This window comes from Zalophus californianus, chromosome 1, assembly GCF_009762305.2.
Source record: "Zalophus californianus isolate mZalCal1 chromosome 1, mZalCal1.pri.v2, whole genome shotgun sequence".
Classification (NCBI taxonomy): Eukaryota; Metazoa; Chordata; class Mammalia; order Carnivora; family Otariidae; genus Zalophus; species Zalophus californianus.
Window position 1 is genome coordinate 85756649 of NC_045595.1, and position 22904 is coordinate 85779552.

At 41.2% G+C, this 22904-nt stretch overlaps 1 protein-coding gene across 3 annotated transcripts in view; it reads left to right on the top strand.

The window, feature by feature from the left end:
- The window catches only part of RFTN1 (raftlin, lipid raft linker 1), a 201045-nt gene that overhangs the window by 88180 nt on the left and 89961 nt on the right, over positions 1–22904 (top strand). The gene's annotated exons all lie outside the window — the stretch shown is intronic.

Consider the following 22904-nt stretch of genomic DNA (forward strand, 5'->3'; position numbering starts at 1 on the left):
CTTGGCTCTTTCCACAGTTTGGCTATTGTGGACATTGCTGCTATAAACATTGGGGTGCACGTACCCCTTCGGGTCCCTACATTTGTATCTTTGTGGTAAATACCCAGTAGTGCAATTGCTGGATCAAATGGTAGCTCTATTTTCAACTGTTTGAGGAACCTCCATACTGTTTTCCAGAGTGGTTGCACCAGCTTGCATTCCCACCAACAGTGTAGGAGGGTTCCCCTTTCTCCACATCCCCGCCAACATCTGTCGTTCCCTGACTTGTTAATTTTAGCCATTCTGACAGGTGTGAGGTGGTATCTCATTGAGGTTTTGATTTGGATTTCCCTGATGCCGAGCGATGTTGAGCACTTTTTCATGTGCCTGTTGGCCATTTGGATGTCTTCTTTGGAAAAATGTCTGTTCATGTCTTCTGCCCGTTTCTTGATTGGATTATTTGTTCTTTGGGAGTTGAGTTGGATAAGTTCTTTAGAGATTTTGGATACTAGCCCTTTATCTGATATGTCATTTGCAAATATTTTCTCCCATTCTGTCGGTTGTCTTTTGGTTTTGTGGACTGTTTCTTTTGCTGTGCAAAAGCTTTTTATCTTGATGAAATCCCAATAGTTCATTTTTGCCCTGGCTTCCTGTGCCTTTGGCGATGTTTCTAGGAAGAAGTTGCTGCGGCTGGGGTCGAAGAGGTTGCTACCTGTGTTCTCCTTTGGGATTTTGATGGACTCCTGTCTCACGTTTAGGTCTTTCAACCATTTGGAGTCTATTTTTGTGTGTGGTGTAAGGAAATGGTCCAGTTTCATTCTTCTGCATGTGGCTGTCCAATTTTCCCAACACCATTTGTTGAAGAGACTGTCTTTTTTCCATTGGACATTCTTTCCTGCTTTGTCAAAGATGAGTTGACTATAGAGTTGAGGGTCCATTTCTGGGCTCTCGATTCTGTTCCATTGATCTGTGTGTCTGTTTTTGTGCCAGTACCATACTGTCTTGATGATGACAGCTTTGTAATAGAGCTGGAAGTCCGGAATTGGGATGCCGCCAGCTTTGCTTTTCTTTTTCAATATTCCTCTGGCTATTCGGGGTCTTTTCTGGTTCCATACAAATTTTAGGATTATTTGTTCCATTTCTTTGAAAAAAGTGGATGGTATTTTGATGGGGATTGCATTGAATGTGTAGATTGCTCTAGGTAGCATTGACATCTTCACAATGTTGGTTCTCCCAATCCATGAGCATGGAACGTTTTTCCATTTCTTTGTGTCTTCTTCAGTTTCTTTCATGAGTATTTTATAGTTTTCTGAGTACAAATCCTTTGCCTCTCTGGTTAAATTTATTCCTTCGTATCTTATGGTTTTGGGTGCAATTGTAAATGGGATCAACTCCTTGATTTGTCTCTCTTCTGTCTTGTTGTTGGTGTATAGGAATGCCACTGATTTCTGTGCATTGATTTTATATCCTGCTACTTTACTGAATTCCTGTATGAGTTCTAGCAGTTTTGGGGTGGAGTCTTTTGGGTTTTCCACATACAGTATCATATCATCTGCAAAGAGTGAGAGTTTGACTTCCTCTTTGCCGATTTGGATGCCTTTGATTTCTTTTTGTTGTCTGATTGCCGTGGCTAGGACTTATAATACTATGTTGAATAGCAGTGGTGAGAGTGGACATCCCTGCCACGTTCCTGACCTTAGGGGAAAAGCTCTCAGCCTTTCCCCATTGAGAATGGTATTCGCTGTAGGTTTTTCATAGATGGCTTTTATGATATTGAGGTATGTACCCTCTATCCCTATACTCTGAAGAGTTTTGATCAAGAAAGGATGCTGTACTTTGTCAAATGCTTTTTCTGCATCTATTGAGAGGATCATATGATTCTTGTTCTTTCTTTTGTTAATGTATTGTATCACGTTGATTGATTTGCGGATGTTGAACCAGCCCTTGCAGCCCAGGGATAAATCCCACTTGGTCGTGGTGAATAATCCTTTTAATGTACTGTTGGATCCTATTGGCTAGTATTTTGGTGAGAAATTTGCATCCACGTTCATCAAGGATATTGGTCTGTAATTCTCCTTTTTGAGGGGGTCTTTGTCTGGTTTGGGGTTCAAGGTAATGCTGGCCTCATAAAATGAGTTCGGAAGTTTTCCTTCCATTTCTATTTTTTGGAACAGTTTCAGGAGAATAGGTATTAATTCTTCTTTAAATGTCTGATAGAATTCCCCTGGGAAGCCATCTGGCCCTGGGCTTTTGTTTCTTGGGAGATTTTTGATGACTGCTTCAATTTCCTTAGTGGTTATAGGTCTGTTCAGGTTTTCTATTTCTTCCTGGTTCAATTTTGGTAGTTGATACATCTCTAGGAACGCACCCATTTCTTCCAGGTTATCTAATTTGCTGGCATAGAGTTGCTCATAATATGTTCTTATAATTGTTTGTATTTCTTTGGTGTTGGTTGTGATCTCTCCTCTTTCATTCATGATTTTGTTGATTTGGGTCATTTCTCTTTTCTTTTTGATCAGTCTGGCCAGAGGTTTATCAATCTTGTTAATTCTTTCAAAGAACCAGCTCCTAGTTTCGTTGATCTGTTCTACTGTTCTTTTGGTTTCTAGTTCATTGATTTCTGCTCTGATCTTTATTATTTCTCTTCTCCTGCTGGGTTTAGGCTTTCTTTCTGTTCTTACTCCCATTCCTTTCAGTGTAGGGTTAGGTTGTGTATTTGAGACCTTTCTTGTTTCTTGAGAAAGGCTTGTATTGCTATGTACTTTCCTCTCAGGACTGCCTTTGCTGTATCCCAAAGATTTTGAACAGTTGTGTTTTCATTTTCATTGGTTTCCATGAATTTTTTTTAATTCTTCTTTAATTTCCTGGTTGACCCATTCATTCTTTAGTAGGATGCTCTTTAGCCTCCATGTATTTGAGTTCTTTCCGACTTTCCTCTTGTGATTGAGTTCTAGTTTCAAAGCATTGTGGTCTGAAAATATGCAGGGAATGATCCCAATCTTTTGGTACCGGTTGAGACCTGATTTGTGACCTAGGATGTGATCAATTCTGGAGAATGTTCCATGGGCACTAGAGAAGAATGTGTATTCCGTTGCTTTGGGATGGAATGTTCTGAATATGTCTGTGAAGTCCATTTGGTCCAGTGTGTCATTTAAAGTCTTTATTTCCTCGTTGATCTTTTGCTTAGATGATCTGTCCATTTCAGTCAGGGGGGTGTTAAAGTCCCCCACTATTATTGTATTGTTGTCAATGTGTTTCTTCGCTTTGGTTATTAATTGCCTTATAAAATTGGCTGCTCCCATGTTCAGGGCATAGATATTTACAATTGTTAGATCTTCTTGTTGGATAGACCCTTTAAGTAGGATATAGTGTCCTTCCTCATCTCTTATTACAGTCTTTGTTTTAAAATCTAGTTTGTCTGATATCAGGATTGCCACCCCAGCTTTCTTTTGGTGTTCATTAGCATGGTAAATGGTTTTCCACCCCCTCACTTTCAATCTGGGGGTGTCTTTGGGTCTAAAATGAGTCTCTTGCAGACAGCATATTGATGGGTCTTATTTTTTAATCCAATCTGATAGCCTGTGTCTTTTGATTGGGGCGTTTAGCCCGTTTACATTCAGGGTAACTATTGAAAGGTATGAATTTAGTGCCATTGTATTGCCTGTAAGGTGACTGTTACTGTATGTTGTCTGTGTTCCTTTCTGATCTTTGCTGCTTTTAGGCTCTCTCTTTGCTTAGAGGACCCCTTTCAATATTTCTTGGAGGGCTGGTTTCGTGTTTGCAAATTCCTTTAGTTTTTGTTTGTTCTGGAAGCTTTTTATCTCTCCTTCTATTTTCAATGACAGCCTAGCTGGATATAGTATTCTTGGCTGCATATTTTTCTCGTTTAGTGCTCTGAAGATATCTTGCCAGTCCTTTCTGGCCTGCCAGGTCTCTGTGGATAGGTCTGTTGCCAATCTAATGTTTGTACCATTGTAGGTTACATATCTCTTCTCCCGAGCTGCTTTCAGGATTTTCTCTTTGTCTCTGAGACTCGTAAGCGGGGTGTTGACCTATTATTATTGATTTTGAGAGGGGTTCTCTGTGCCTCCTGGATTTTGATGCCTGTTTCCTTCCTCACATTAGGGAACTTCTCTGCTATTATTTGCTCCAATATACCTTCTGCCCCCTCCCCCTTCTTCTTCTGGGATCCCAATTATTCTAATGTTGTTTCGTCTTATCGTATCACTTATCTCTCGAATTCTGCCCTCGTGATCCTGTAGTTGTTTCTCTCTCTTTTTCTCAGCCTCTATTTTCCATTATTTCGTCTTCTATATCACTGATTCTCTCTTCTGCCTCATTTATCCTAGCAGTTAGTGCCCCCATTTTTGATTGCACCTCATCAATAGCCTTTTTGATTTCGACTTGGTTAGATTTTAGTTCTTTTATTTCTCCAGAAAGGGTTTCTCTAATAACTTCCACGCTTTTTTCAAGCCCAGCTAGTATCTTTAAAGTCATGATTCTGAACTCTAGGTCCGACATCGTACTAATGTCCGTATTGAGTAGGTCCCTGGCTGATGGTACTACCTCTTGTTCTTTTTGCTGAGGTGATTTTTTTCATCTTGTCATTTTGTCCAGAGGAGAATAGATGAATGAGAGAACAAAATACTAAGAGGTTTACAACGTCCCCAGCAAATATACTGTATACAAATCAGAAAAGACCTGAAACCAGGGGAAAAGAAAGGGAAAGAAAGAAAAAGAAAGAGAAAAAAAAAAAAAAGAAAAAAGATAAAAACAAAAACAGAACAATACAAAAAAAGCAGAATGTGATCAAATATGATCAGGCTAGTGCATAGATCAGTGCCACACACTAGATTTTGGGCGTATTTTGGTCTGTTAGAAAAAAGTGCCTCCTAAAATTTTAAAGGAAGAAAGACATATATGTACAAAATAAGGGTTGATACAATGAAGGGATGGAAGATGACTGTAAATATGAAAATTATAAAAGATTTTATAAAAGGACTTGATAAGATAAGTAGTTGTTTGAAAAAAGAAATAAGATTTAAGAAATAAAAAAGGAAAAAGGGAGAGAATGTGATCAGGCAGGAGACTAGAACAAAGCCATACACTAGGGATTTAGGGTATATTTTGATCTGTTAGAAGAAACAGTATCTCAAAATTTTAAAGAGAGAACAACTTATATATATATGCCAAAAATAAGGGTAACTACTATGAAGGGATAAAATATGACTCTAAAAATGAAAAATAAAAAATATTTTTTTTAAAAAAAGGGATTGATAAGATGTTGGTTGAAAAAGGGAAAAAGAAAAATAAAAAAAACAATTATCAAAAATTAACTTTGATGAACTAATGAATCATGGTAAAAAAAAGCCATGAATTCTATGTGCAGTATTCCCCTAGCGCTGGAGTTCTCCCGTTCTCCTTGATGGGTAAACTTGGTCTTGGCTTGCTGGCTGTTTGTGCTGATCTTCTGGGGGAGGGGCCTGTTGCTGTGGTTCCCAACTGTCTTTGCCGGAGGCGGAATTGCCCCGCCCTTGTCGGTCCGGGCTAAGCAAGCTGCTCGGGTTTGCTCTCAGGAGCTTTTGTTCCCTGCAAGCTCTCGGTATAGCTTTGGAGGACCAGGGCAAAAATGGTGGCCTCCCAATCTCCACCCGGAGGAGCTGAGAACTCTGGGCCCCACTCCTCAGTGCGCCCCCAGAGAAAAGCAGTCACTCCCCTCTCCCTGGTCTCCGGCCGCACTCCGTGTTCACCTGGCCTGTGACCGAGCGTTGCTATCTCTGGCACCCGACCCCATGTGGAGTCTCCAAACCCAGCAGATCCCTGTGGTGCGCTCCCGCGCCGCTCCTCCCAGGGAAGGAAGGGGAGACTCCCCAGCTCTGCCGCTTGTTGGGTCCCTGCTGGAGGAGCAGTGGCCCGACTGGGCCGCAGATCACAGTTTATGGCCACCCCGAGCTGAGAGCCCGCGCCTCGGCTCCGTCTCTGCAGCCGGCTTCCCTGCTCTGATACCTGGGAGCTCTGGCGCACTCAGGCACACCCGGTCTTTCTGTGACCCCAAGGGTCCTGAGACCACACTGTCCCGGGAGGGTTCCACCCCCTGCTTAGCCACTGCAGCGACGTCCCTCAACCGAGCCAACTTCTAAAAGGTCCGATTTTGTGCTCCGGGGCTCTATCACTTGCCAGAAGCGGCCGAGGGAGGCCCCTCCCCCGCCATCTATCCTCCCAAATATCGCCTTGAATTCACTTCTCCGTATGTCCTATCTTCCAGTAAGTGGTCGCTTCTCTGTTCAGAGAGTTGTTGCTACTCTCCTCTTCGATCTCCTGTTGAGTTCGTAGGTGTTCAGAATGGTTTGATCCCTATTCAGCTGAATTCCTGAGACCAGACGACATCTAGGTCTCCTACTCCTCCGCCATCTTGCTCCGCCTCCTGGATTCCCATTTCTTGCTTAGAGTGCCAGGTGGTGAGTAGGTGTTGCTTAATACAATTTTCCTGAATTGAGTGGAATAAAACTATACCCTGGAATTTTGCTACCATCATTCATGAAAAAGATCATAAATTCACTGCAAAATGGATCTGTCTTTGGCTTACATATTTACCAGTACCAAAAAGTTCATCTTGATAATGATGCAGCCACACAGCATGAGCCCCAAGGACTGGAATACACACACACACACACACACACACACACACACACACACACACACACACACACAAACACAAGATCCTTTCATTGTCCAAATAAAAGTAATTTGACACAAGGATGTGTGTATATATATATAATATATATATATATATGTTATTTTTTACTCTTTTTTTCCTTTTTAAAAACATCCGAAGGATGGCCTTCAAAGGAAAGGAAATCTTTGTGGACCTTAAGTGGAGTACAAATGCATTACATTGCCTTTTTTTTTTTTTTATAGCCCACAAGATAACATGAGCATTTTCTTTGGCATTTGAAAAGGGCAAAATTGGGAAAGTACAAAATTACACTGAAACTAAAAAGAAAGTTCTTTTAAAAATTATAATCGAAAGTGTCCTCTTTAAGTAGCCTTGTGTCTCTTCATGTCTAATTTCTACCAATTACTTTGACTCTTGGGAGAATTACAGGGTTTCTAGAAAGAGGTTTCATAATTAAACGAAATACACTGGGGGTGGTAGCCTACGGGGGTGTGCCCTAGAAAATACTCCCACACAAGGCGGGGGTTCAGCCCTGGAGCGTGCTGATTGTTGGAATCACACGTGGGGAAGAAAAGTAACACTGGGCGTTAGCATGTGTTACGGTGGTGGAGAAACCACGGCAGCTGGTTTATTCCCAGACAGCAGAAATTGAGGAAGGTGAATTCAAAGTTCTGTTCTCAAATCAGAGCAGGGAATACGAAGGTGTTTGTTTAGCATGGAGGTCGTTATTTTAGATTCAGATATAGACAGGGCCCCCACTCTGTGCTTGCAGCTGCCCCTCGTTGTTGGCATGGTATCAGCCTTCATCAGTTTTCTCAAGCTTTCCAAGGTGTTTGGAGTACTTGATTAGCTCTCCTGGGCTGCCACTGTAACCCCCCAAGGAGCTGTCCAGCATCACCGAAGACTACCTTAATTTATTCCTCCTATTTCCCATGTCACGCTGGAGTGACACCCTTTTCTGGTATGTTGAAGTATCAAGATTCACTGTTAATTATTGTGTTTGCACTTTCCAATCTAATATGCTGGTGTAAAGCCACATTCTCTTGGGGGAATAGAATTTTTTTCAATCCACACCCGTAATGGCTTGCCTAGTTACTCTTATTCTCCACCTCCGAGGTGTCGGCCTTTGTCGCAGTGGAGAGAACGAGAGAGCCAGAAGTGCATTGTTCAGTGAGAGCTCATCCCCCCGCCCTTCCACCCCGTTTTATAGCTGGCCTTGATTGCCTATGTCTTTCCCCATGTTTTATTTATTTATTTATTTATTTATTTTTGTCTCCTCTGAGCGAGAGAATTAGCATACTAGTGATTTCCAGTCTTTCCCCAGTGGTTTAGAATGGCAGAGAATAGCATGCAGGTACCAAAACACAGAAGCGCAAGCACAAAATTTCTTTGAAATTTCCTGTTGATCTTATGCAAATACTACCATTAAATGTCTGTATTTGTCTTAAAATAAAATAAAGGCCCCACCCTCCCACAGTATACACAATCTGTCAATAACAACGGAAGATTTATTCTGTGGCATTACAGGTGGGCTGTAGGGATTCCTACACACTATTTTGAGGGCCTTGTACACACAATGTAGGTAATTTAGTTGCAAATACTTTTACTGAAGTGTTAGATTTTTGTATTTATATGCCTATTGCATATTAAATGTAGGAATTCAGATTGTCTTAATTTAAATATTCCTGGCAGTCCTTTTTGTCTTTTCTCTTTTTTGTCAATCAGACTTAAATTAGATTGTGTGTGTTTTTCAAGCTGAGAAAGACATGGGCATTACCAGTGTTGGTCCTGGAAAAGACCAGTACTAACTTAATTTTACAGCTTTAGCTATGAATACAGGAGCAGGTGAGAAATAACTTTCAGATCCATATAAATACATTACTGGTGATTTCAGTGTTCTTAGGATTTTGATATAATGATTATATCTATCTAGCTATCTTCTATAATTTTTAAGTGGTTGAAAGAAGGAACCATTTTACGAAGAGGTAAATGCTATCAATACGATTTAGTGGAGCACATTATTTCGTTTGCCTCCCATTCATCAACCATGAGTTGGAACTAAAAATGGCCCCAAAGCCTTTAAAAACCAAATTAGTAACTTGTATTCATACAACACCTGTTTCTGAGGATCTGAGAGCACTTTTGCTTCACTCCTGTGTGTTAAGTCTTATAATTTATTCTCAGTGTCCTCATGATGGTTGTTTTTGTTGTTAATATTTGTTGAAAACATTATCATGTGTTCAGTGGAGGTTTTAGACTTAATTCTGTTTTGTAGCTGAAAGGTACCATTTTCTTGCCTTATCCCCTACCTCCCATTTCATATCGTAGGAAAATTAGCCAGAAGAAGTTATTAATGGGGTGCCTGGGTGGCTCAGTTGGTTAAGCATCTGCCTTTGGCTTGGGTCATGATCCCAGGGTCCTGGGATTGAGCCCCGTGTCAGGATCCATGCTCAGCGGGGAGTCTGCTTCTCTTCTTCCTCTGGCCCTGCTTGTGTTCTCTCTCTCTTGCTCACTCTCTCTCAAATAAATAAATAAAATCTTAAAAAAAAAAAGAAGAGGTTATTAATGACTCCTCAGTATTGAAGTGTGGGGTGGGTGAGTGGGACTGTGTGGTGGGTATGGGGCTTAAGTTCTATCTTGAGGCTCATGGCACAGAAATATACCATCTTTCAGATCAGGAGCCCTGGACTTATAGAAGGGTCCTCAGAGAATTCCCAGAATCCTCTGGGCTTTGCAGCATCTTCAGTCCCCATAGCTAGGCTCTGGGACCAGAGGCATGGTTATCCCCAAACTCATTTCAGGGCATGTTGACACTGCAAACCATTTGGAGCACCCCAGGTGGCTCCATTCAGCAGGCTGTCTGGGTCTTGTCAGTTTCTGCACTAAACAGTTCTATGCAAATGGTTCTGAGGCCCTTTGTGCATTATTTTTCCTCTGTTACACCCCCCAAAAAACCCCCAAAAGCCCAAAATGTATTTATTAGGTATCCTGTGTCTTCTAAGGTAGTAACCTTTGTTAGAATGAGGTGAGCACAATCCCTGCTCTGGGGGGACTTATACCCAACTTGTTGAATTTTTTATTTTCAAACTTCTATAAGTAAAGTCCCCAAAATGGCTCTGTGAAGCAACCTGGATCTTATTAGGAAAAAAAGCCCACTTTTCTTGTGAAGAACATGGATATATTTGCAGGCATTTCTTAATATGATTCATTATTTATGGCACCAGCCAGAATAGCTCCCATTTATTTGTTGCTGTGCCTGGCCAGAGTTCTCACTCGTTGCTTCATGATACATTATCTTTACTCCTGAAAGCAAAATGAAGAAGACAAGACTCAGAATGGTGACTTGTCCAGAGTCATGCTTTTGGTAAGTGGAGGAGCCAGGATTCACATCAGGATCTGTCTACTACTAACACTGTTACTTTTTAATTTTTTAACCATTAGGGTTAGGATATGTAAGGGTAGGGTAGGATTTCTTTGCCTATATAATGTCTCAACTATGGACAGTTTGGGATATTAAGCAGCATCCCTGACCTCTACCCACCAGATGCCAGTAGCAAACACCACCACCCCTGTCCCTGGCCCTAGTTAATGATAATCAGAATGTCTCCAGATAATACCAATGTCCCCTGATGGGCAAAACTGTTCCCAGTTGAGAACCACTAGTATTAGTGTGTGAGGTAGGGATCCACCTTTATTTTCTTCCAGATTGCTGCCTTTGTCAACAGCATTTATTGCATTTACCTGATTTTTACCATGGAATGAAATGGCACCTATATCATAGTTTGGATTTCTGTATATACGCAAGTTTGTTCCCAATTCTTCATTATTCCTATAATCGCTTTATTGATTTTTGTGCTATACCACGCTATTTTGATTACAATAAGTTTGTAGTGTGTATTAATATCTATTAAGGCACTGTTTTTCTTTTTCAGGATCTTAACAATTTTTGCATGTTGATTTTTCGATAGAGTCGAAAGTTATTTTCTCCAATTTCCAGTAAATTCTGTTGAAATTATAATTACATTTACATAATAATTTGAAGAGTGTTTCCACCATGTGTTTTCAAGAACATAGAGTTCACTATTATTGTTGGAAGTAAATTTTTATTTTAGAGCTTTGTGATCATTCTGAAACATCTACATACTTATCTAAGCCAGTATTACCAAAGTGTGGTACATACCCATGTTGGAAGAGTACTGAGGCCTCTGTGTATATTTATTTTTGTTGAAAAATTTAGAAATTAAACGTTACTGATACTGAACATTCAGGTTGAAGGTGGTGCCCTTGCTGGGTGCAGATGTCAGGGGTCACCTGTCTATATGAAGCAGGAGGGGTCCTGAGAGACTAGGTTCAGAGGAAGACTTTTATGTGAAAACTCAGTGAAGTGGATTTGTGGATTATTTTTTGTAGTATAACCCTCATGAAATATACACATGGCTTAAAAAATTCCTGTAACGTAGTTGCAGATTGAGGAAGATACCAGTAATGTGACCGTAAAATCCTTCTCTTGCCCCCTCTGTCTTTGTCTCTTTCTTCCCTGTCTGTCTCTTCCTCACACACACACTTAGACCCACACACAGAAAAATGGCCACACTGACCCATCTCTAACTGTTTGTAAGAGTTTTCCTAGTGAGATTAAAAAAACCGAACCAAAACAAAAAACCCAATACCTACCATTCAGATCTGTGAGAAGATGGCCAAAAATATTTGGACTCATCAAGAAGACATTTTGAAATGTGGGTTAACTTCCACTATTGTTAACAATGAATTTCGTTTCAAGTGTATATTAAGTCTTGAAATATTAGGTATTCATAGTATGAACTTATTGTGATTATAATTTTAAAATATTGCTTATTTCATTTGCTTCTTGTCTTTTAAAACTTATTTTATATGTATTTTATATAACACATGTAAGATGTTGTTACAGTAGTAGTCAGGAGTTTTTACTGACCTAGTATGTAATCAAAAAATTTGGAGACCCTGATCAGGAAACTTCAGGGTCACTCGGATGGTTCCTGAAACAGTTAGGGTTTTGCTACTCCAAGTGTAGTCTGCACTAACAGCATCAGCATCACCTGGGAGCTCCTTGGAAATGCAGATCCCCAGGCCCCCTCCCAGACCTGCTGGATCTGAATCTTCATTTTAACAAGATCCCCGGCGATCTGTTTTCACATTATGAGAAGAGCATTAAGCTGTACTTTCCAATTAGGTAGCCACTAGCCACGTGTAGCGATGTAAATGTGAATTCATTTAAGCTAAATAAAATTTAAAAATTCAGTTCCTCAGGGGCACTAGCCACATTTTAGGTTCTTGGTAGCAACATGTGGCTAGTGGCTACTATATTGGCCAGCACAGATACAGAACATTCCCATTGTCTAATTCAATTAGAGGGTGTAGGTAGGAAGATCTAGAAAAGAAGGAAATGATAAACGGACTTTAATTTGGAACATGTGCATTGAATGTAAAGAGAGAAGAGACTTCCTGTCACTCAACTGTCCAGGGCCCATGAGAGAGTCATCAAGAGCATTCATGTGGGGTGCTATTCCCGTTAGTTTTGTTTGCAGATAATGTGATTTTCTGAAGTAATATCAGGCAGACCTGCTTTTATTCAGTGTTAGGTTTGTGATAAAATATTATTTGTCCATTAATACTAGTATTAGTCCTTTCTACATCTTTCAGAGTAAATGAGGAACCTTACAGGATCCCAGAGAAAGCAGGACCCTGCCCCAGATCCATTCCTTGTGGTTCTTCTCTTTTCTGTAGTCCAGCCTGGTGGGGATTGAAATTCTTTCACGGCTGCATTATACAGGGACCACGGGGGTAAAGCCTGTTTGTTTTCCTGTTGCTTTTAAGATTAATGGTGATCTCCTTGGGCTGCGCAGTCACTGACGGTTTATCTACCAGAGAGTTGGCTCTGACTGTAAACAGTGTGACAGGATGTGGCAAGATTTCTTGAGAATAAACAGCAGTACTGGATAGTTAGATGCCCACAGTGACTTGCACACACTTGGCAGTGCGCAGCTCCCTAAGAGTGTGTGGTTAGGGTATCATTTGCACAGCCTCCCCCCACCCCCCATCATCTCCGGAATGTTCCTGGTGATACCAAACCCTTGTCGACAGAAGTGGTGAATGTCTGTTGGTGAAAGAGGAAGAAAAAATCAGAAGAAAAGGCAGTGACCCATCTATGAGTTCATTCTTCTCCTTTCTACTTCCTACTTCAGAACTCCCCTGATAGACTGTATAGTTAGGGGCTTTATTTAATGATTTGCTAGGATTTTTTTTTTTTTTTTTTTTTTTTTGCCCCCAAGCATATCTTAAGCTTCACTGTTAGGGGAAGTTTTTGACTTCTACGGTTTCATTTTGGGGGGGGTAGATTTGATTTATTTTGCAAGGGGAAGGAGTCATAAAATGATTGGAAATCTTTCCCCCATTGTTCTGAGAGCATCCTTGGGAAGCAGCATGTGCTCCTCTCCCCACTCCACCCCAACTATCACCAAATGCAGAGACGGGAAATACCTAAACTCTCTCTCCCATCTGTCCACTCCCTCGGCAAAATCTTAGCTGAGCTCATTACTGCTCTCCTAAGACATTCTTCGCCTCTTCTCCCGTCATAAGCAATGCGGCTTGCTTCATCTTCCTAAAGTCTATATTTTAGTGTCTTCTCTTATCTAAGACCTTCCATAACTCCCCTTTCTCTCAAAATGAAGTCCAGTCCCATCCTGTAAGGACACACCCCATCCTTTCTTTCCTACCACGGTTCTTGCTTCTCTGCTGCCCACTGCAAACGCATTGCAGGTCCATCCTAACAGTGGATTCATCCAGATGTTCACCGGGCTCCTGTTTACTGGTCCCGCTGATTCTGATAGGCAGCCCTCACCTTTTACCAAACTGACCTATTTATTATTTCCATCCTGTAACTCATGCTTTTTTCCATCTATGTCTTTACTAATTTCTGTTCTTGGTGCCTGGAATATCTTTTTATCCATTGTCCCATGACTAATTTCCATACAGCTTTAGGCTCAGCTGACGCACTTCTTGCTTTTTAAAAAATTTCCTGATCCTTGACACTGAATGTAACTGAACTGCCATAACACTTCTGTTTTTATATGGTTTGCATGCAGTAGATAGCGGTATTGGATAGTTAGATGCCCATTGACTGTAAGTTTCTTGATGGCAGGATCTAACTCAGTGCCTCACATGTATGTGGTCAGTGGTCAAGAAAGTGATGAGCAGATGAATGAATACACAGATCTTTTTATTGTCATTAGTTTTACATTAGTTAATGAAACGAGAAAAAACCTTTTTTTTCTTTCCTTGACAAATCTTAAGATCTGTAGTTCATTTCCCTCTCTCCTACTACTTTAAAAAAAAAAAGCCATCCTGATTATTCTACTTGAACTTGTTATTGCCTTGGGGGAAATATCTTAAAAATCCTTCCTGTTTCCCAGACATAGAGAATTTGTTTCTATCAACTGACATTCAGTATTTTTTTTTTTCTGGTTGGAGAAGTGCCTAGTAATCTAAGTTGGAGTTTACCACCATTTCTTTCTGATTTTTCCTAAGTGAAGCAAAAATAGTTCTATTGATGAACTGCACATCCTCTCCTTTCTTTTTACAACTTAAGTTCATACTGGGCCTGGTGTCCTGGGAGAGAGGAGATGTTGTTTAAACTCGTGGTCTTTGAAGTTATCTAAGGAGTTTATGAGTTGAAGTGAGATCTGTTACATGTTTATTATTTAAAAGTAGTGTGTGTGGTAGTATTTATTCACATGTTTATTTTTTAAAAGTATAGTTTATAATAGTTTTTCGACAGGAATTTGTTTTTTAATAGACTGATTTCAGATCTACTCATGAAACCAAATGGGTATTTAATTACCTACTTGGCATATTGTCAGTATAATTTGAGGATTAACCGTTTTGCCTATGTTAATTTTGAATATTTTAAGTACTCGTACACAGTACGGTCTTTGCTTGCAAACATGTTCTTTCAATGGCTTAGCCAAGGGTTATGTCCCAGCCACTGAGGAGCTGGCAAGGGCTGTGTAGATGCACTGACCATGATCTTGGGTTAGCCAGGAGCACGGAGGGGAAGAATCTGCTGAGTCATTACAAGGAACGAACTATCTGGATTGGGTTTATGGGTTGGTTATTCTGATTATAATACAGTTAAATAATCTGCTCACTCTTATCTCTTCCCTGACATCCAGCCTTCTGTGACTCACATGGGAGCTTTGTGTATGTAACCGAGGCCAGAGATTGGTGGCCAGAAGGTCAAATTCAATCCCAAGACGATGGCCAACATAGCAAAAAACATTGTCTGGAGCCACAATTTGACAGTTATGGCTGACATAAAAACACAATTTAATGAATTCTTTTAAAGAACTAGAAGTTTGGCAACCCTGGCCTGGAATTGCTAGCGGTGGCTGGGATGTAAACTGCCCAGGTTACCATGGTTTCCTCTATTCCCACTGTCTCCCCAACACCGTAGTGGCACAGTGCCTACCGTTTAACGTCACTCCTGCACTGTGACTTTTCTCATGGCGGAGACAGGTTTTCTCCAACTGCATTTCTCTCAGAAATGACATTGTGAGAGGGTGTCTGATAGGATTCTGTGTTCGAACGAAAAGCGGAGAGAGCCTTTTTCTCTGCAGACATGAAGACCACTCCTGTATCTCTTATATGAGAACAAAGTGTCTAGATTATGTATTTTGGTCAAAAAATACCCTCTTCCACTCATTGCCTGTGAGCCTTGGAGTTTGCGTCCCTGGTGTGACCTTCTGACCCTCTGGCTGCCTGGGGAGTGACCACACAACCCTTGGCAGACATGGTTGTTGTAATGAGCGCAGCTCCGATTTCCACCGTTTTTATGACAGTTCATGTTTGTGTGTGAGTAATGAGGTCAACACAACACAGAATAAGCAGTCTTTTCTCATGGTCTTAAACAACTCTGATATCTGTGGCCAGTTATGCTGACATCTGAGATACTTCAGCCTAGGGGCTCTTTGCTCTCCTGCCTTACAATTAAGAGTTTGTGCACAAATGCTCAGTGTCTAAATCTGCTTTTATGTGTTTGTTGTACAAGCATTTTTTTTGGTAGGCTCCATGCCCAACTCCAAGCCCAACGCAGGTCTTGAACTCACAATAGTGAGATCGAGACCTGAGCTGAGATCAAGAGTTGGACACTCAACAGGATGAGCCACCCAGGCGCCCCTACAAGCGTTTATTTAAAATTTTCTGTTCAGTTTTGGTCCGCATACCATTTATAAGGGGTCAGATAAGTGAGGGCTGTTTGGGATGATGAGAAAGTTCTGGAAATGGGTAGTGGTGATGGTTGTCCGGCCTTCTGAATGTGCTTAATGTCATTGAATGTACACTTAAAAATAGTTAAAATGGTAAATGTTCTCTTATGTATGTTTTAACCACAATAAAAAAGTAAAAAGAAGTGAGCAGAGCAAGAAGTTGGATATATTTTGAGTTTTTCTGACCAAAAGAGGCATAGAGAAAGCTCCTCATTCTTCTTTTATATTTCCTTAATCTCTGGTCTTTTTCTTTTCTTTTTGAAGGTTTATTTTCTTCTGAGGGTAGAGAAGTCTACATTATTGGTCTGTACAAGTCATTCTTTCTGTGTTTTCTCTTTCCATGGACTTGCTCAGTTCTTGGCCAGGGAAAATCTCCAGGACAGTAGCAGATACAACATACCCTGCCTGTGCAGTGGTTCTTCACTCTGACTGCACATTAGAATCACCTGGGAGTTTCCAAATCTCCTTTGCCCAGGCCATACCTAAAACCAATCAATCAGAATTTATGAGAGCTCCCCAAGTGCTTCCAAAGGTAAATGCAGCCAGGGCTGAGGATGCCTGCCCTGTGGGAAACCCTATCTGATTCACAGAGCCCAAGGTTTCTCATTGGATTGTTCCAGTGTGTGAAGTTGGGGCACATCAAAGGCCATTTTCCTTTTGTCCTCCAGACCCAGTTATTTTAGACATTGCCCTGATGTGATTTGAGGGGTCTCTGATAGGAGAAGTATAGTCAGGGAGGGGTGTAGGGGTAGTTTAGTCTAGAGACACTGACTCAGAGAATAAATATTACAGAGTCAAAACAGGAAATACATATACCCAAAAATATAGAATGCCTTTCTTTCTTTTTCAAAAATAAATTTTATTTTGGAATAATTTTAGATTTAACATAAAAGTTACAAAGAAATTACAGAGAATTCCCTTATGTCCTTCATCGAGTTTCCCCAAGCATTACTATCTTATGTTACCATGGTACATTTGTCAAAACTAAGAAATTGACCCTGGTACATTACTGTTAACTAAATTGTGGATTTTATTTCGATTTCACCACTTTTTCTATTAATGTCCTCTTTTAGTTATGGGACCCAGTCTGGGGTACCACACTACATTTAGTTGTCATGTTGTGATGGCTTTTTAAAACTTAACTGGGCTGTGAAGTCTTAGCTGCCTCTCCAGTGTTCTAAGCAGTCAGGACCACCATGTTTATGTGCCCTTTTACCACTGTGTCGTTATGCTGAGAATTTGAATTTGTTTTGTCTTATGTATTCTTGGTTTTCAGCACATCACATCTCTGCTCAGTAATATCCTTTTTATTCCTTTTCCTTTCAGAAAATCCTTTTGGAGTGGAAATAAACCCCCCTCAACTCTACAATGCTGCGACCAAGTGGGGGCCTCAAGATGTGAGATGGGTTAGAGCTCTTTTCAGTTAATTTTCTCCCAGGCAGTTTTTGAGAATTGACCTAGCAGCATGAAGATGTTTTTATTTTTTTCAAGGAACCAAGCTGTTCAGGACCCAAATCAATGGATTAATTTGATAATCGACCCATTTTAATCATAATATAAACAGATTTCTTTACACTTGCTTCCATAAGATGGACTAAATCCACTTTCCCTTTGGGATTTCAAGACTATTGGTAAATTGAAGAGAAGATTATAAGTCTGTTAATTGAAGAAGTTGGCAGGCTGGCCCATACCTTGCCCCTTGACATGCTTCCTGCATTTTACTTTCAGGACAGACAGCATATTCTCTTGGTTTTCTTCCTTCCACTCTGGTTTCTCCTTTTTCTCCTTTGGGCTTTCTTCTCTTTTCTCCCAGTGTGGAGGGTCCCAAGGTCAGTCCTTGACTATTTTCTCTCTATATTAATTGAAATCTCATCCAGCCTTAGGTTTTAAATACTGTCTGAAAGCTGATGACTCTCAAATTTATATCTCCAGCCCCTCCCCTGAAATCCAGATGGAAATATGTATTAAACTGTCTACCACATATCTCTGCTTAGATGTCTCCTGCATAAGTCAAATTCAGCACATCTGAAACTGAATTATTGACCTTCCCCCAAAACTTGGCCACCCATAACCTTCCCCGTCTTAGCTATGGCAACTTCATCCAGTCTCCCTGTTGCTGGGACAGAAATTCTCAGTCATCCTCATCTGCTTTCTGCCTTCTACACCCCACGAGGAAGTCTTGAAGGTTCCACCTTGAAAATATATCTGGAACCCAGCCTTTGTGTCTGCTGATACACTACTAAAAATCCACTTTGAGCCACCATCATCTCCCTGCTGGACCACTGAGTTAGTCTTTTAGCTGCCTCCTATAGCCAGAGGGAGCCTTGTAAAATAAACCAGATCATGTTACTTCTCTGTTCAACACTCTCCAAGTGCTTCCCCTGTCTTTCTGTGTAAAAACTACCATCTTCAGTATGGCCTGTAAGGTCTACATTACCTTGTTCCCCATTGACTTTCTGGCCGTGTCGTCTCTTCTTCCTCTGCTCTTTATTCACTGAGCTCCAGCCACGGGGCCTCTTTGTATTATCTCGCCTCAGGGCCTTTGCACTGGCTGTTCCCTCTGCCTGGAAGCTCTCATCCTGGATATCAGCATGGCCAACTCCCTCACTTCCCCGTAGGTCTTTATTCTAAATGTCACCTTCTTGGTGAGGCCACCCAGACCATCCTCATTAAAACTGCAGCTTCTAGGGCCACCTGGGTGGCACAGTTGGTTGGGCAGCCGAATCTTGATTTCGGCTCAGGGCATCATCTCAGGGTCCTGGGATGGAGCCCTGCATCAAGCCCTGCACTGGGCTCCACGCTCAGTGGGGAGTCTGTTTGAGGATTCTCTCTCCCTCTCCCTCTGCCTCTCCCCCTGCTCATGCTCTCTCTCTCTAAAATAAATAAGTCTTGGGTCACCTGGGTGGCTCAGTCGTTAAGCATCTGCCTTCAGCTTGGGTCATGATCCTAGGGTCCTGGGATCGAGCCCCACATCGGGCTCCCTGCTCCAAGCCTGCTTCTCCCTCTACCAGTCCCCCTGCTTGTGTTCCTTCTCTCGCTGTGTCTCTCTCTGTCAAATAAATAAAATCTTTTAAAAATAAATAAATAAATAAATAAAATAAGTCTTTAAAACAACAACAACAAAACTGCAGCAGCTTCCCCTCACACACTCCTGATTCTCTTCACCTTGCTGTTTCTTTTTTCTTCTATACTTAATAGAAGATAAGTATAGAACATAATATTATATGCTCATGTATGTTTTTTGTTTTTTGCCTATCCCCTTCCACTAGACTGTAAGCTCCATGAGGGAAGAGATCTTTGCCTCTCTGTCTATTGATATATGCTAAAGAATAGTGCCTGGCACACAGTAGTAGTTGTGGTCAATATTTATCAAACGAATAATTATGAACTGTGAAGAGTGTTTGGAAAATAAAGAATGCAGTTATAGATGGTAGTCACTAGATCAGCAGTGGCTAATGTTGCTGAGCCCAGACCTCCTGCCATACCCTGTGCTTTTGTCTTATTTAGTCCTTACAATGACGCTAAGAGACAGCTATTCATAATATTCCCATTTAGCAGTGAAAGAAACTGAAACACAGAAAGTTTAAATAAATTGTCCAAAGTCACCTAGAGATGGTTTAAATTGTCCAAAGTGAACTAGAGGTGTATCATTGACCTCTAGTTCTCACTGATTCACCTCTAGTTCGATTAACACCTGTAGCCTGTAACTGACAAATCTGGAGGAAATTGTGGAATAGACCATAGAGGGAGGTGGTGAAGTATATTTCATTGTTAGCAGTGCTCTTCTTAGAGTGCTCACATTTAATTTCAGAGTATTTGGTGTTAACTTCTCGATGATGGAGGCTTTAGGTAGTTAATCCTACATCTCCAGAAATGCATTCTGTGCATATTTTTTTATTGTTTAAACCCAAATATCTCTGTTCTTTCCAGAAGTGGAAACCATCACAGCTTCAGTCCAGGGGAAGTTTGGTGGTTTCTCATTTCCTTTTCCAGAATAACACAAGGACATGGCCTTTGGGGAAACATAAGCGATGTTTCCCCTCCCTCATAGGAGGGTGGCAAATGCCTTCTCAGCTGAGATTTCATGTTAATGCTTCTTCCTTAGGAACTTGATTGACTACAGAGTATCTATTCCCTCCTGATGTGATCCCTTGGAGGGCCACAGCCTGGCCCCTACAGCCACGTCTGTTGGGTGTCTGCTTCTCTCTCCCAGGGTGGTCCTTGTCCTCAGAGACATGGAGCACTCATCACCTGTCAGTGACTGCTTTCAGGCTGGTCTCAGGTGTTCTGAATGGATCTTGTGGGCCTGGGCCTACACTTGATCACCGGTGGGAAGCTTATTTTGAACATGAGGCTGCCATGTCTCTTCCTACTCAACAACTGTATTATTTTTCTATGTTCTGTAATAAATTGCTGCAAATTTAGTGGCTCAAAACAACATGTATTTATCATACCACAGTTTCTGTAGCTTATCTGGGTTCTTTTCATCAGGTCTCATCAGGCTGCAGTATAGGTGTTGGCTGGGGCTGTGGTCTCAACAGAGGCTCAACTGGGGAAAGATCTGTTTCCACTGCTCCCTTAGGTTCTTTGCAGAATTCATCTCTTTGCAGCCATAGAATTGAAATCCCTGTTTCTTGCCAACTGTTGGCCAGGAGCTGTCCACAGTTCCTTGCCACGTGGCTCTTTCATAACATGGCAGTTTACTTCTTCATAGCCAGCAAGACAAGTATGCAGCTCCAGTCTGCTAAAATGGAGCTTTACAGCATAGCATAATCACAGGGGTGATATCCCATCCTTTTTGCCATATTCTGATGGGTTAGAAGCAAAATGCAGGTCCTACTCTCACTCAAGGGGAGGGTTTTACAGAGTCACGAACACCAGCAGGTGGGGAATGTTGGGAGGAAGGGGTCACCTTAAGGTGTGTTCATCACAGCAGCCATCTTTACTGTGGTTAAATTGTGGAGCTAATTCCTAAAGGCAGGGGAATACCTATTAGTTGCTCATCTATTCCCTCAGTAGCCATTGGATTTGCTTTGCCAAGACTATAAGTCAGGATGTGATTTTTCATGTTTCATCTAGAAAATTTGTAATAATACCCATTTTTGTGGGTATTTTATGCTCCTCTCAGTTCAGATATAACTGAATAAATTATCTGATGAAATGAATCAGAGCTGCCTTCCTTCCTATAGTATTTCTTGTTCTAGAACCAAAGATGGTAGTTATTAGATCCTGTATTAAGGATTATTCCTTATGAATCTGGGGTGTAAGTTGCTTAAAGACAGACTCCAATCATTTTATGAGTGTTTTACTGAGTAGATACAGTGTCGACTTATCTAAAATTACTGTTTTTCAACCTACTCATTTAAAATCTCAGTGGGTGTTTATAAGTAACCTCACACAGTCTGACATTTGTTTTCATGTGACAGAGCAGCTGGGATTTCACATCTTAGAACACTCTCCTCCCACGCCTGTCTTCGTTGTTTGAGACCTCACAAATACCCATGACAGTATGTCATGACCAAGTCTTCTCTTTGAAAAGTCTGAAATCTTCTGCTTTCGTTCCTCTTAATATGTCTTTTGTTTGGGGGTGGTAGAGGATGAGAATGTGGGGAAAAAATGAGAACACACATCTAGTCTGATGAAGTTTTAATGCAAGAAGTCTGAGGCAGAGAACTGGTTTCTTCTTTTAGAGTTAGTTTATTCCAGTTTGACCAGTTTGGAATCCGTTTATTCCTTTACATTTTAAAAGTATGTGCCTCAGTCCCTACTCCTGAAAGGTATGTTAGAAGGAAAAATAAAACCAAAATATGTTATTGATGTTTGCTTACCCAATCACAATTGCACACCTGGGAAAAACCAAATGCCCATTTAAAATGTTTTCACTTTTGAATTTCACGTAAATCATACCCAGATGGTTAATGGTAATGTAAATTGCTTTTAATGATATATAAGAATCTTAGAAATTCATTTTTAAAATATAGCAAATATACATTCAGAAACCACTTATTTGGTGGGATATATGTGTATTAGGAGTTTGGTGTGAAAGTGCCCACTTTAAGAATTTTCTGGCCATACCTGCTCTTAGAGGGGCTGGCATGGGCCCCTCTTTGGTAGAGCTTCTCATAAGTGGGCTGAGAAAGCCCTGCTCGCCCTTTCGCCAGTGGGGAGTGGTTGTGCTTGTGCTGGAAACCCCGGACAGAGCTCAGGACCCTGGTTCCTAAGTCCTGATCCCCATGACTGGCTGGCTACCCAGAGAGAGAGAGTACATGTTCTGCTGACACTTGGCGGCAATCCATTTGCTCTTGCCTTATGCCTGGCTGGGTGGGCCAAGGAATCACCTTCCATTTCTGAGAATCATATGGCTTTCAGGAGTTCCTCAGGCCCACATAAGTGTCATATGGAAGCCCCTCAAAGGAATGGCGTCAAGTGGTGAGAGTTCCTTCTGTTGATCACTTGCTGCTGGCTCTCCTGAATGTGCATAGTGTCACATCATATGCACATCTACCTGGTGGGAGAGAGGAAAGCGGCTGCGCCACCTGTGTGAGGAGATGGCCGGACCACGCTGGACACCTTTGCACCGACTAGAACCCTGCAGCTGTTTGCCCCAAACAACCTTTATACCCACTCTTTCCCCAGAACTTTAGCTGCCTTATATTCTTTTCTTAATGCATCTTTAATTTGATAGATTTTGCCAGATTGCCTTCTGTAGGGGTTGAACCTTTTAAAAGTCTTTTAAAATTCATTTTAATTTTCTAAATGCTATTGGAATATATTCTTTTCAGAAAAAGTGAAAAAAATTTATGGATATAGCTAAAGCCACTTTCAGTTACCACTACCACCCCTAGATCCAGTTCCCCGGCAGACCCTCTCCATCCTCCAGAGGTAAATGCTGTTAGTGGTTTGGTCTGCCTCTTTATGTCTTGGCAGATACAAACCCACGGGAAATAAAC